The sequence below is a fragment of the Netta rufina genome (assembly GCF_964035555.1).
Source record: "Netta rufina genome assembly, chromosome: Z".
Classification (NCBI taxonomy): domain Eukaryota; kingdom Metazoa; phylum Chordata; class Aves; order Anseriformes; family Anatidae; genus Netta; species Netta rufina.
In genome coordinates this window covers 57,147,322-57,159,576 of record NC_140126.1, presented here as the reverse complement: position 1 = coordinate 57,159,576, position 12,255 = coordinate 57,147,322, and the positions used below count along the sequence as shown (strand labels likewise).

The window sequence follows — 12,255 nt, the reverse complement described above, 5'->3', positions numbered from 1 at the left end:
TAGATGCTGAGATACAGAAGTCTGCCTCAGAGAAAGGCAGCTTCTGCATATTACAACATTCTAAGAGATAATAAAAAAAAGTCATATAACTATTAAACTACATGTATTAAATAGAAAACCTTGAAAAGAAAAAATGTAGCACGTGTATTCTGTCAACTACAAAATCCTTATGGTCTCCTGACCAAGACTTCTAAAAGGTTTTAATACCACACAGTTGTAGGTGCACGGATTTCCAGCTGTCTTGGTGAAGCTTGTACAGTACGTGTGAATTCACTCTTCACTAAACTCCTGTATAGATGTTGTCCTTGCCTTGCCATAACAGAAGGAAGCACTTCTGGCATACATATGGGAACTTTCTACATTGCTAGGGATGAACAATGAAAAAAGGCATAAAAATGATAAACTAGTGAAACAAATTCTGTATTTCTTGATTTTCTTTCTTTTCTTATTTTCTTTCTCCAGCTGAAGTCTCTAAAACCTTGGAAATACGATGCTTAAGGGAAAACTCAGAGTATCTATCTTATTTGAAAACTTCCTGGTCTACAATTTAGTAGAACCTCTCAGATACGTTTTGACTATAGAAAAAAGAAAAAAAGAAAAAAAGAAAAAAAAAAAACAAATATAGTGTGTGCACTACTATGCAGCAAATAGCAAATTGTTGAACATTTGTTTGGAAAGTACAGTTACAGTGTTCACTTGAGTTAGCATCTGAGATGAACTGTGCATCAAAAGTTTGAAAAGTTGCCAGTGATTAAATGACATTAAGTATGAATATATAGCTCTTTCCATAAGCATCATTTTACTGACATTGAATGCTTTGTAAGAGTGTTTCTTACAGTGCAATAAATATATTTTGTTGACTTCCTCTAAAATCATAAAGTATCAGTATTTATCATGATATTGCTAGTGGAGATAGGCCAAATACTATAATCTAATTTATTTCACAGTGGAATCTAAGTGCTCGTCCCACCTGTGTTTTCTACAATGAGATGGCTAATTAGTTATATTGCACTCTGCTACGTTGTTTATTGTGGTCATATCTGCATGGATGCACATAATCACATCTAACCTGGATAAAAATACATATTTATCTTCCAGTGAAGACATAACTGCAACAAAGAGGCTACCACAGTTTATACCACTAATGTGTCTGACATGCAGAGGTAGTGGAAACAGGTAGTGTCCTACACTGCAGTGGACAGAAAGATTTCTGAACTGATCTGTATTCACACGCTGCAAATCAGTTTAGTTGAAGCTGTAGGAGAGAGAAGGAACAGATATCTTGCAACCACTCAGTGGAAAGCAGACACTTCCAACTCTTTCACATGGAAAAGTTTAGAACAAATTTGTGCAGAGAAATGATCCAGCCAAGTTTGCAGAATGTCTTTTAGCAGGTCATTTTTTACACAGGCCTGTAACTTAAAAACATTTTATGGTTTAAGGCTGAAAATATCAAAATTTTCTTCTCTTCTAAAAAGTCCATTTTTGTGAGAGCGAAATTTGGGAAAAGCAGTGGAAAAGCTGTTCAACTTTTCCTGTGTTAAGTCATGAAGTGAGCCAGGCTCACAGGACTCCTTCTCACATACTTCAAGAACTGTAAACAACTATGCCTGCTAACTGCGTTTGCATTTCATGACTTATTGATTTCTTGACAGATTTGTACTGAATTTGCACCATGAAATCCTTTTCATTATACATCTGTAAGATCCATAAGGAAAATCACCTCCTCTATCCAGCCCACCATATGAAGAAAACTCACAGGATGCAGGTGGGAGTGCAACAGATGTGTGAATTCCCTCAAATCAATGTCTTGCTACATTCATTGCCCTCTCTATCCCCTCCACCACACCTCACCTTATCTCCCAACATCTCCTACACCCCTCCCCACCCAACCCTCACTAATACCCTCACCTCCTCTGCCCTCTCCATGTGGAAATGTAGATCCTTTCATGTTTGCTACAATCCCTGATCTCAGTCCCCTCTGTTTTGTCCTCTCTCTTCCGTGGTTTCTTTTGCTTGACTGGGCACAGGATGAGGTGCTCAGACTAGCCAAGACCCACAGGTATGCTGGCTCACCAGCCTGCCGCTGTCTCTCAGTTACTGGCAGAAGTACTGCATACAGCTGGGGCTCCCTCAAACTGCCAAGTCGTATGTTTAACAGATATCTTGTTGGCATCTCGTGTCTTTTAGACCTTGCCTTCTGTCAAATTTTATTGACATGAGCCTATAGAGTCAACAGTTACATTGTAAACCTATTGAAAAAGGGACAAATGGACTGCAATAACAACAACAACAACAACAACAACACAGTATTTTCACTGATGAAGAAAGCCCATTCTTCAACAACACAAAAGTATCAGCTATCCTTATGGAGGTGAGCGGTTTCTCACTGGAGTTCTTTAAGATGTACCTGTCTCCCAACAGCCTTGTTACTGGAGGTTTCCAGACCAGCCAGTGGCCTTACTTTTCCCCTTTCCGTTTGTGTGCAAAGAACAAAAAAGATGATGAGGAGATGAGAAGACAAGATTCATGAGGAGAAGTTGAGGGAACTGAGGTAGTTTAGACTGGAGAGTTTAGACCAGGTAGTTTAGACCAGGTAGTTTAGACTGGAGAAAAGGAGGCTAAGGAGAGATCTCATCCCTCCCTATAACCACCTGAAAGAAGGCTGAAGCAAGGAGGAGGATGTCGGTCTTTCTTCTTCTTTGACAACTGATAAAAGGGGAGGAAATGGTCTCAAATTGTTTCGGGAGGGGTTTAAATTGGATGTTAGGAAGAATTTCTTCACAGAAGAAAGGCTCCTCAGGTCAGGCTCCTCAGGGAGGTGGTAGATTCCCTATCCCTTTAGGTATTGAAGAGATGCATCCAATCATCAACCTGACATTTACCAAACCTAATCAACCCTGGGCTTTTTTTGCTAGTTTTCTTCAGACCCAATAGGCAAAGTGAAGAGAGCATAGCCACCAACTCTGCAGCATCACATAACACAGTGGCTCCTGGTATTGAAGACTACTTGGTAATTACATTGCCTTTGATGAAAGTGAACAGTATTCTGAGCTTTACTGTTAGAAATTTTTACTGATTTTTTTTTTTTTTTTTTTATCTAATTAGAAATTGATTTAGTTTAATTAGCATAATTTTCTTTGTATAGCACCTCTTTCAATTTATATATACTTTATTTTGGTTTCTCTTCACTTTACTTCTTACATATTGATTTTAATGAATAGAAGTTTCCTTTACAGGCAGTGCCTCTGCAGCATAAGTTCAAAGATAATTGTTTCTGTCTCCCACTTCAGAGTATAGCTTTGGGCATGACATACTCTCATACTAGAAGAATAGTTAACCAGTGCTTTACTGTTTGAATGTTATGCCTCTCAATGGCTAAATAACTTGATTAAAAGTGAAGATCATGGCCTAAGTATCTAGTCAGAAGAGGTGATACTGACTCTCTTTATGATCTAAGCTTTGCTGAGTTACATAATTTTCCCCACCTGTAAAATGCAGATGAAACGTGAAAAACATTTGCTTTCTATGGATAGATGAAGAGTTTTTAGCTGCAGAGTGCTGTACAACAATTTAGCATAGCAGGCATATAAAATGTGATTATAACATGAAGAGAGATTCCTTCAGTAGCTAAAAAGGTCCTATATTCACTTTCTTCTGGTTTTCAGTAGGTAATACACTAGAAGAAAATATGGGCATAGCAGTTGTCTGATTGCAGCTTTGCTTATTTGTGTTAGTGAAATAAGGTGGATACAGAAAATTTATTTTTACATCATAGTGTTATATTTCCATGGCAACATTACATGGGTATATTTACATGTAAATCTGGTTATGTCCTGTAACATCTATGTATCAAATGTTATATTCACTGATAGAATAACAGCCTTTGGTCTGGCCTGATGAGATGTAGATGGAAGAGAGGCCACCACAGAATATCAGAGCAAGACCTGTGGAAGAAGCCTTGTGGAAGGAGTCTTCTTCATGTACGGTGGTTTCATCAGACCAGCTGAGTTGGCCAGTGGCACAGGGAAGATTAATTATGCCTTCTCATGTACTCATGTACCTGTACCTGTTTCTCTCTCTCTCTCTCTCTCTCTTTTTTTTTTTTTTTTTTTCAACAGCAAAGACACTTGCAAGGCAGTACTGATTTTAAGGAGCGTTCCTTATAAGGAATGGCTGTTCCACTTAGTGAAAGAAAATGAACAAGAAAAAAATAAAATGGAAACTAGAAACAACAGAGACCTGGAACGGTGTGTCAGTATATATTAAATGAGTGAATGTAAATGCAAATGAAATCAAATAAAGTAAAATACATAGTGACAAAACTATATTTGCTAAACACAGGGTCTTACACATCCTCTGAAGACAAGGAGATGTAAGTTGGCCAGGCAGGTGAACTGTATATGCTTCAGGCACACAGCAGGCTACTGCTTTATCACTGTATAGCATCTCAGATAATCAAGGACAAATGTATTCTAGCAAAATTGAGTGTGATAGTCTTACTACTCTTTGAAAAAACTTGAGGACAAACTCAGCAAGACACTAGTTGGGAACAGTACACAGAGACTTTTCTAAAAGAATCACCATTTTAAATAAAGGCAGCCTTCACCTTGGCCTGTATTCCCATGGCATACAACAGCAGCTCTTGACTGAACAATTGTCATGACTGTAATTGTGACTACAGAAGAAAGATTTTTTTTGCCTTTTTTCCTTTTCAGAAGCTTCTTTCTAATTGCTCCATGACAGTTTCCTTTTCTGTTTGTTTAATCCTTTAATAATTAAGGTTCCTATCTAACTTTAAAGATTTTATGACAAAAGGATGAATGAAGACTGCTTAAAATTCTGGCCTTTTTTCTTAGTTTTATTTATGGTACCTATTACAGAGAACTGTACAAAAGTAGGGCTGAAATCAGCCTGAATGATCTACTCCTCTCCATGCTCCTAGACAGAATGAATTACATCTGCAACAGTTGTTTGTCCAATTTATACTTAAAGATCTCTGATACCAGTGACTCTGCAACCTCCCCGAGCAATTTATTTCAAGGCTGTGCTGTCTTGACCTGTGACTTATCTGGATTGCAATGGGAGCAGATGAAGCACTATTACTTCTATTACTTTGCTTCTTACATACCATAAATGAAGAAGGCATATGTCTTCCTCCTCCTCCCCCCTCCCTCTCCCCCCCACCCCCACTTTTTTCCAAAGGTCTTTTGTGTACTTAGCATGCACAAGACCAAGCTTCCCTCATAAGACTAAAAGATTTAGTCTTTTCTTACAGACCACCTTTTCTAGGTTCATGATCCTTCTTGTTGCTCTTCTCCAGGCTGTTTTGACTTGCATCAATGTGTTCAAAATGTAAATATGTATTCCATTTGTGGCCTGACAAATTTTACAGGATGTATTCATAACAGTATTTGCCTTTTTCTGCAACATATCTGACTCCTGTTTGCCTTTTGATCCAGTGTAACCTCCTGGTCCTTTCTTTTTTGATCACACTCTTAGGTTTTACTGTTGACTAGTCAAGTTCAGGTACAATTTTGTCATTGGCAGTACAGAAGAGACATTGAATTTTACTAAAGGTTTTTCTTTTTCTTTTTTTTTTTTTTTTTTTTTGGAATCCTAGTCTCTGACATACTTGCAGCCTTTCCCAATTTTATGGTGTTCAATATTTTCATCAGTGTACTTTATATTCTGTCATCCAGGGCTGCCAACAAAAGCAGTGAAAGAGGCAAACCCAAGAAGATTTTTTTCTTGCACCTCTGCTCTTGTAACTCTAGATACACTGTTAGCACTCCCTTGGTACATGTAGCTGGTCTAAACTCCATCCAGCTTAAAATCACAGCATTGTAACCACATTTCCCTAATTTACCCTGAGATTGGCAGGTGAAAAAAATGCTAAAAGCTCTATTCATGTTGAGTATGCATGATATCCCCTGTTCCTCCCCTATTAATAATGCCTCTTACACTGCTTGAGAAAAAATTAGACTAATCTGGCATGACTTGATCCTAAGAAAAAACTTGCCTTACTGATGATCTCCATGTTCTGTTATTTCTCAGGTGCCTAATGTTCATTTGTTCATTATTTACCATGGATTATTTTCTGGGAAGTAGAACCAAGCCAGCTGGCCTATAATTCTTCCCTTCCTTCCTCTTGAAATGTGTACTACCTATATATGGTTCTCTGCCTCTCCTCTAGGAGAAATAATGGTTAACTGTTTAATCTGTTTCAGACTCAAGAAGCTCATTCTTTAAAGATTGTAGTAAGGAGGTCACCAGGTGCAGCCAATTAAAAAAAGGTCTAAATGATTTGAAGGATCTCTAACCTAGTCTTTTCTTATTCTAGGCTTACATTTTATCACTCTGTCACTGGTGTTAATTGTGCTAAGCATCTAGTAATAGCTGAACTTTTAATGAAAAGAATAAACATTAAAAAAAAAAAAAGACACGTCCTTCATCATGTCTCCTTTACTTGAATTTCTTCTTATGAGAATGACTGATTTTGCTACCCTTCTTATCTCCTGCTAGGTGCATCTCATTTTCTGCACTGGCCTTTCTGGCTTTATCCTTCACACTCCTTCTATGCTTCTAACTCCAGCTTAGAAAAACTGACCTATTTTCTGTTTTCTATATACTTCAGGTTATGTTTAACTCCAGGATGTACAGTTCCTGGCTGAGCACCATCCTTCGTTTAAATGGAGTGATGAGAAACCAGGTGACCCTTGACTGCATTACTATGCTCCCAGGGTCTTGCACTCTCTCTGAAGGGCACAGGGCTGCTGCTGGCAGCACTGCAAGTTGCCTTCTGTCTGCAAGTAAGGAGAAGGTCCTAAAATACCTTTGCTTCCACTTGTGAGAGTGACTGTGAGCCTCAGAGCCTTTGAGTTTTGTGGTTTCTCTTCATGACCCAGGGGAGTTATCATCAAATGAACTTCTGCCAAGCATGCCTACAGTATGACTGACACATTCATGAGCACCAGATTCACTGTTTTCAAAGGGAAAATTTCTACCATTTTTATTAGTACACAGGATCTCTTTAGGACTTGCATGCTGAACTTGTTAAGAAATCAAGACTGCAGGGTTATGAAAGGAACTGTGGGTAGAAGTTCAGTATTGGACATCTTTGGCTATAAATACAGTCCCTAAACCTTTAACAGGCTGAAAACAGTATTTTTTTCTCCTTTTTCAAGACTGTCTAGACTTGTAATTAAGGCCTTTCTGCAGCCCTTACAGTAGTGTGTCATTTTGTAATGAAAGCTACTGCTCAGTAATTTAGTTTGATTTATCACTATATATCATTTGATAGGGATGTAGTTAATTGATAAAGTTTCAGAAGCAGTTAAGAGAAAGTTTAAATAACCTTTTAATGATCTAACAGGGCAGAGAGGGATTATTCACGAAAGAAGAAAATATACATTCCTGTTTTCTATTCTTAGGAAAGTGAGTGAGCTCTCTATTAATCACTTTGTACATATAGAAAGGCAAAGCCAGTTTCCATGTAATTGGTGTCTGAAATAATCACAGAGCACATATCTTACAGAGTACAGAGAGACAAATACTCAGCATTCAAATGTATACTTACTCACACTCTACATTGGTGTAGACTTTGGAAAATAAGCCACATGCAGCTTGGTAACCAGATTTTGGGGGTTCAAGACAAATCTAAAATGTCACAGTTAGCAGGCACCTGTATCCTGTTACAGTCTTCTGCACGTATCCAGTGATTTACAATTCACACATAATTACACACAAATTACAGGCTGGTACAAGGATAAGATATGTGACCTGCTCTGTACCCTACAGCAAAAGCTGTGGTCCCTCTGCACCACAGGTTCCACATCCTTAAAACTGTTGTGACATGCAAGCTGTGTTTTACATGTCTGAGTGACAAGTGCAAAATGGGAATGGGGCTACATCGCGGTCATCATTGAAACTGTGCTATCCTGACTGAAGTCCCTGTAAAACTCCACTGCCTCAACTGATTCAGGTTATATTTGAAAACAGCAGTACAAACACTGAGTGGCCTGTTTCTATGCTTCCACTTATCTCTCAGGGAACTGGACCCAAATCCTGTATGTTTGGACTATGGATGTTGGGTCATGTGATTTATGCTGATTATGAAAGAGTACATTTATTTGATTTGGTATTTGACATGTATAAACAAATTATTTAGGACTACATGTATAATCACTTTTTTTTTTTATTTTTTATTTTTTTTCCCCAGGATGGAAAACAATCATTGAAATATTCTCAAAATGTAGAGATTGTTTTTATAAGTGATGCAGAGCCTGAGAATTCTTGCTTAAAGAGATTATAAACAGTGATGCTGTCAGAACCTAGCTCCAAAGAATCAACGAGGCTGCTGTAGTAAAACCGTGAAATAAAGTTATATACACAGCATAGTTTTCCCTCTTCCACTATCCCCTTACTAGTTGCATTAACTCTGAAACAAAATGAACAGAAGACCATTTTATCTTTGCAGAAGAAAAAAAAAAAAAAGATTTATTTTCTGGATATCTTTCAGAAAGTCTGAGATTTCTTTTCTGGTTAACAATAAAATGGAGTCTTTTGATAAATGATAAAACGGATCAAATTCTAAAAGCTTCCCCAAATGTCTTGGAGGAAGATTATTCTTTGCATCTGTCTTCCTTTTACAGGTTGTTCTGGGAAACTGGAAAACAGCATTATGTCTGCTACTTGATACACTGACTTCCAAACATTTTCATAAAACTCACTAAACATAGTTTAGTGAAACTCATTTAACAGAATATTATTTAAGTAGAACAAAGCACATTTGCCTTCATGCTTTACACAAATATGCATTAATACAACTAATTTAATTTATTAATTCAGTTTATAAATCTGTGTATTACTATGAAGTATGTAGAAATGCATTAGTATAGATGCATAAATCCAAATCATTTTATTTTCTTTGCTAGTCTACTAAATCCAAAGGTATGAAATAACTCAGATGGAATTTTTTAATTCAGCAATTAGATTATATTAAATTTTAACTGCAAGCTCCACAGCTACTTTCTTTTACATTTGGAAACAGTTTTGTTTTTTAATGTTCCTGATTTTAGAAGAGTGAGGCACCCTTGAGGATGACAACATTATACCAGGTGTGATTGCAGCAAATCACGTACAGCCATTTCTGCACAGTCTAACATATGTAGGAGAGGATAAAGCACACACCTTCCCACACAAATCCCAAACAAATGAGCTCTGTTCGGGGAGCTAACTGTTTGCAGTGGCATAAAGTTCTCCTCTTAAACTGTAAGTAGGCCACAGCAACAGAGTAGGTAGAACAGATTTGCTGCAGCGGCTTCATTTCAGATCCATGCAGAGAAGCCACCCACTTGCAGACTGAATTCAGTGAAGAATTAACATATATTAACACTGTTCCTCACACAGCCCCTCTGCTCAAGCTTCCTTTTTTTCTGCTTGCCTGGCGTGCAGATGACAAGGATGCCATTTCTCTTCCTGCAGCAGAAGCCTCTGCTCAGATGAGCTTTCCCACTGCAGTCTCCTCACCTACTGGGCACCCACCGTGTGCCTGCCCTCTGTCAGGTGTCTTACTAAAAAGGTGAAGGATTTATGTTCTTCTGGGAAAACTCAGTCATCTATGATGAAATTCAAAAGGACTATGTATCAGATGAAGTGCAGTATCACAAAATGGTAGTGGGCTAATTAAATTGTGTAACTTTACACATCAAAGCTGCCAAGGTGCAGTACATTTTGTTCCTGCACAAGCAGGAGTTGCAACTTCCCCTCTTCCCCCCCCCCCAAATAATAATAATAATAATAATAATAATAATAATAATGATAATAATAATAATAATAATAAATATATATGTGTCAACGATAACAACTAAAACCAGAGGAAAACTAAAAACTAAAAATAAAAATCATCAACTCCCTCCCCTAAATACATGTCAAAAACCAGCAGTCCTGCTCCTCATGCCAGCTCCCATTCCTTCTATAGCTCTGCACAACTCACAGAGCCTCTCTGCTTGGCCAGCTTCATTTACAGCACCATGTACAACCCACCAAAGCATGATGAACTTTTATTGTTTGTACAGTGCTCTGGAGACAAAGAACATTTCTATCACTTTCTTCTTTTTATTCTGTCTTCAACATTTCTTACTTGAGTTAACTCCAATTACACTCTAAACAAGAAGAAGAATCCAGAATAAGCAGGAAATTCAATTAATTTCAAAATATGAATAATATTTGAAAGGTACTAGAGATGCAATTATTTAAGACTAAGCTGAAAGAAAATTCAAAAGCTTCATGAATTGACTATAAGTGAGAGTTTTTTTCATAAAATAATGTAACAAAGGGGTAGGTTAGAGTCTTTACCACTTGATTCTGAAGAATAAGGTGATTTTTTTTCCTGCCTGTGTAGTACAATTACACTAATAAGTTAAGCTGTGCCAAGGAATGTTCCTGGGTGCAAAAACTCATTTGTCTACACCATTAAACTCTCAGAACAGTCCTGGGTAGATGAGCACTGACAGAAACAACTCCTTGACACAGTTAGCCACTCCAAGGGTTAGTCCCAACAGGTGACATGAATCTGGCCACTTTGGAAAGCTGCAATGATCTGATGCCATGGATATAGGCTGCTGCAAGCTGTATGGCCTTACTGAGGGACAGTGTCCCCAGCTGATTGCCTAGAACCTACAGGGATCTCAAAACAGTGGGGTGCTGGCACAACCAGACTGCTGAGCTTTACACCACGGGTGCACTGACCTCAGCAGTGCACAGCACCTCTCATATGTGTGTTTTGGCAAGTAAATCAAAAGATTTACAATGTGTTTTGAAGGTAACATTTCAAGGTAGTAAATCCATGAAGGGTGATTAAATTTCTCTTGCCTATCTGTGAAACTTTCTTCCTGAACTATGTGTACAAAAAGTCTAACCGTTTTACCACATAAATGTAGCTAATGAAGACGTATTTACATACATAAATTTCCATTTTTACACACACATTAAACTTGTTAATTGTACTGCATTCCTTGAATGGTGAAGTTTGGCCTACATGTGGTAGCATCACTTCCGAAGCCTAATATTGATCTTACACATAAGAAAGGAATGCAGGCTTTACTCATAAAACCAAGATTTTATTTATTATTATTATTATTATTATTATTATTATTATTATTATTATTCACTTTTACAAAACACAGACTTTTTACAAAATACAGTTCTCAACACACATCTTTCAAGGGCCACATGCACAGCAGTTTTTGGATTTATTCATCCACTCAAGGTGAGTGCTGGCCTTGGGCAATGTGAAGTCCCACCTCAGTCTCGCCGGCACTATGATGTTACCCTGAAGATACAGTGCAGAAGGCTCAGACTGATCCCAGCCCCGCAGGACAGGGACACTGGCACACTTCTATTCTGACACAAGGAAGGAAATCTATATGTGGTTTCTGGCAGCTCCCCCATACCTCAGGAACTTCCTCTCTTGAGGTACACCTTAGAGACCAGATCTGTCAATTATCTCACCTGTTAGTGCTTTTGCAAAACAAAATGTACACTTAAAGATGGAAAAGAAGTCCACTATAGCCCTAGCATGGTCATTCAGCACCCTGTCCATTTAAAAAAGCAGTCTTAGTGGGCAGTTATTTAGGATCCCCAAAGCTGCTGGAATTCATAACACTTGTTTCCATTCTAGGTTTTCAAGCCTGAATTTGTCTCCAGGTGATGACATTAACAACAAACATTTTTGCCATATATGACAAAGTACCACAGTGTTTGTGAAGAAATCATATATCTTAAAAAACTGAAGCCTTAAAAATGACCTAAGCCTGCAAAAAGCATAACTACAAGGAGCTAAGAAATTCTCATCTGCTAAAAAGAGGAGGCGGTCAGGATGATTAGGCTGTGGATATCTCTATTATGTAGGTGACTGGCTCCTTTGGAAAGCTCTCTCAGATTGCATATGAATATAATTATGTGTTTTCTGGAAATAAATATTACATGATTTGTGCAGGCTCCTGAATGCAAAAGAACAATTCAGATTCTGCTTGGAAATGTGACAGCCTTATTAAGTCATTTGGCATTTGTTTTTCCCTGAATGCCTAATGCTGCTCGACTGGAATTCTGAAATATCACATGCCACCTGGAAAAACACTGAACTGTAAATGTGAATTTGCCATCAGCCCATCCATCTTCAGAAAGATTAGGAACAGATCAATGTGGGATGTTTTATTTCTGTGTAATGAAGAAAACTTGCCATATTATTGA

The 12,255-nt window shown here is 37.9% G+C and overlaps 1 protein-coding gene across 1 annotated transcript in view; it reads right to left on the bottom strand.

The window, feature by feature from the left end:
- Nucleotides 1-12,255, bottom strand: part of CAMK4 (calcium/calmodulin dependent protein kinase IV) — a gene marked incomplete at both ends in the record, with an annotated part of 157,510 nt that overhangs the window by 15,251 nt on the left and 130,004 nt on the right. The gene's annotated exons all lie outside the window — the stretch shown is intronic.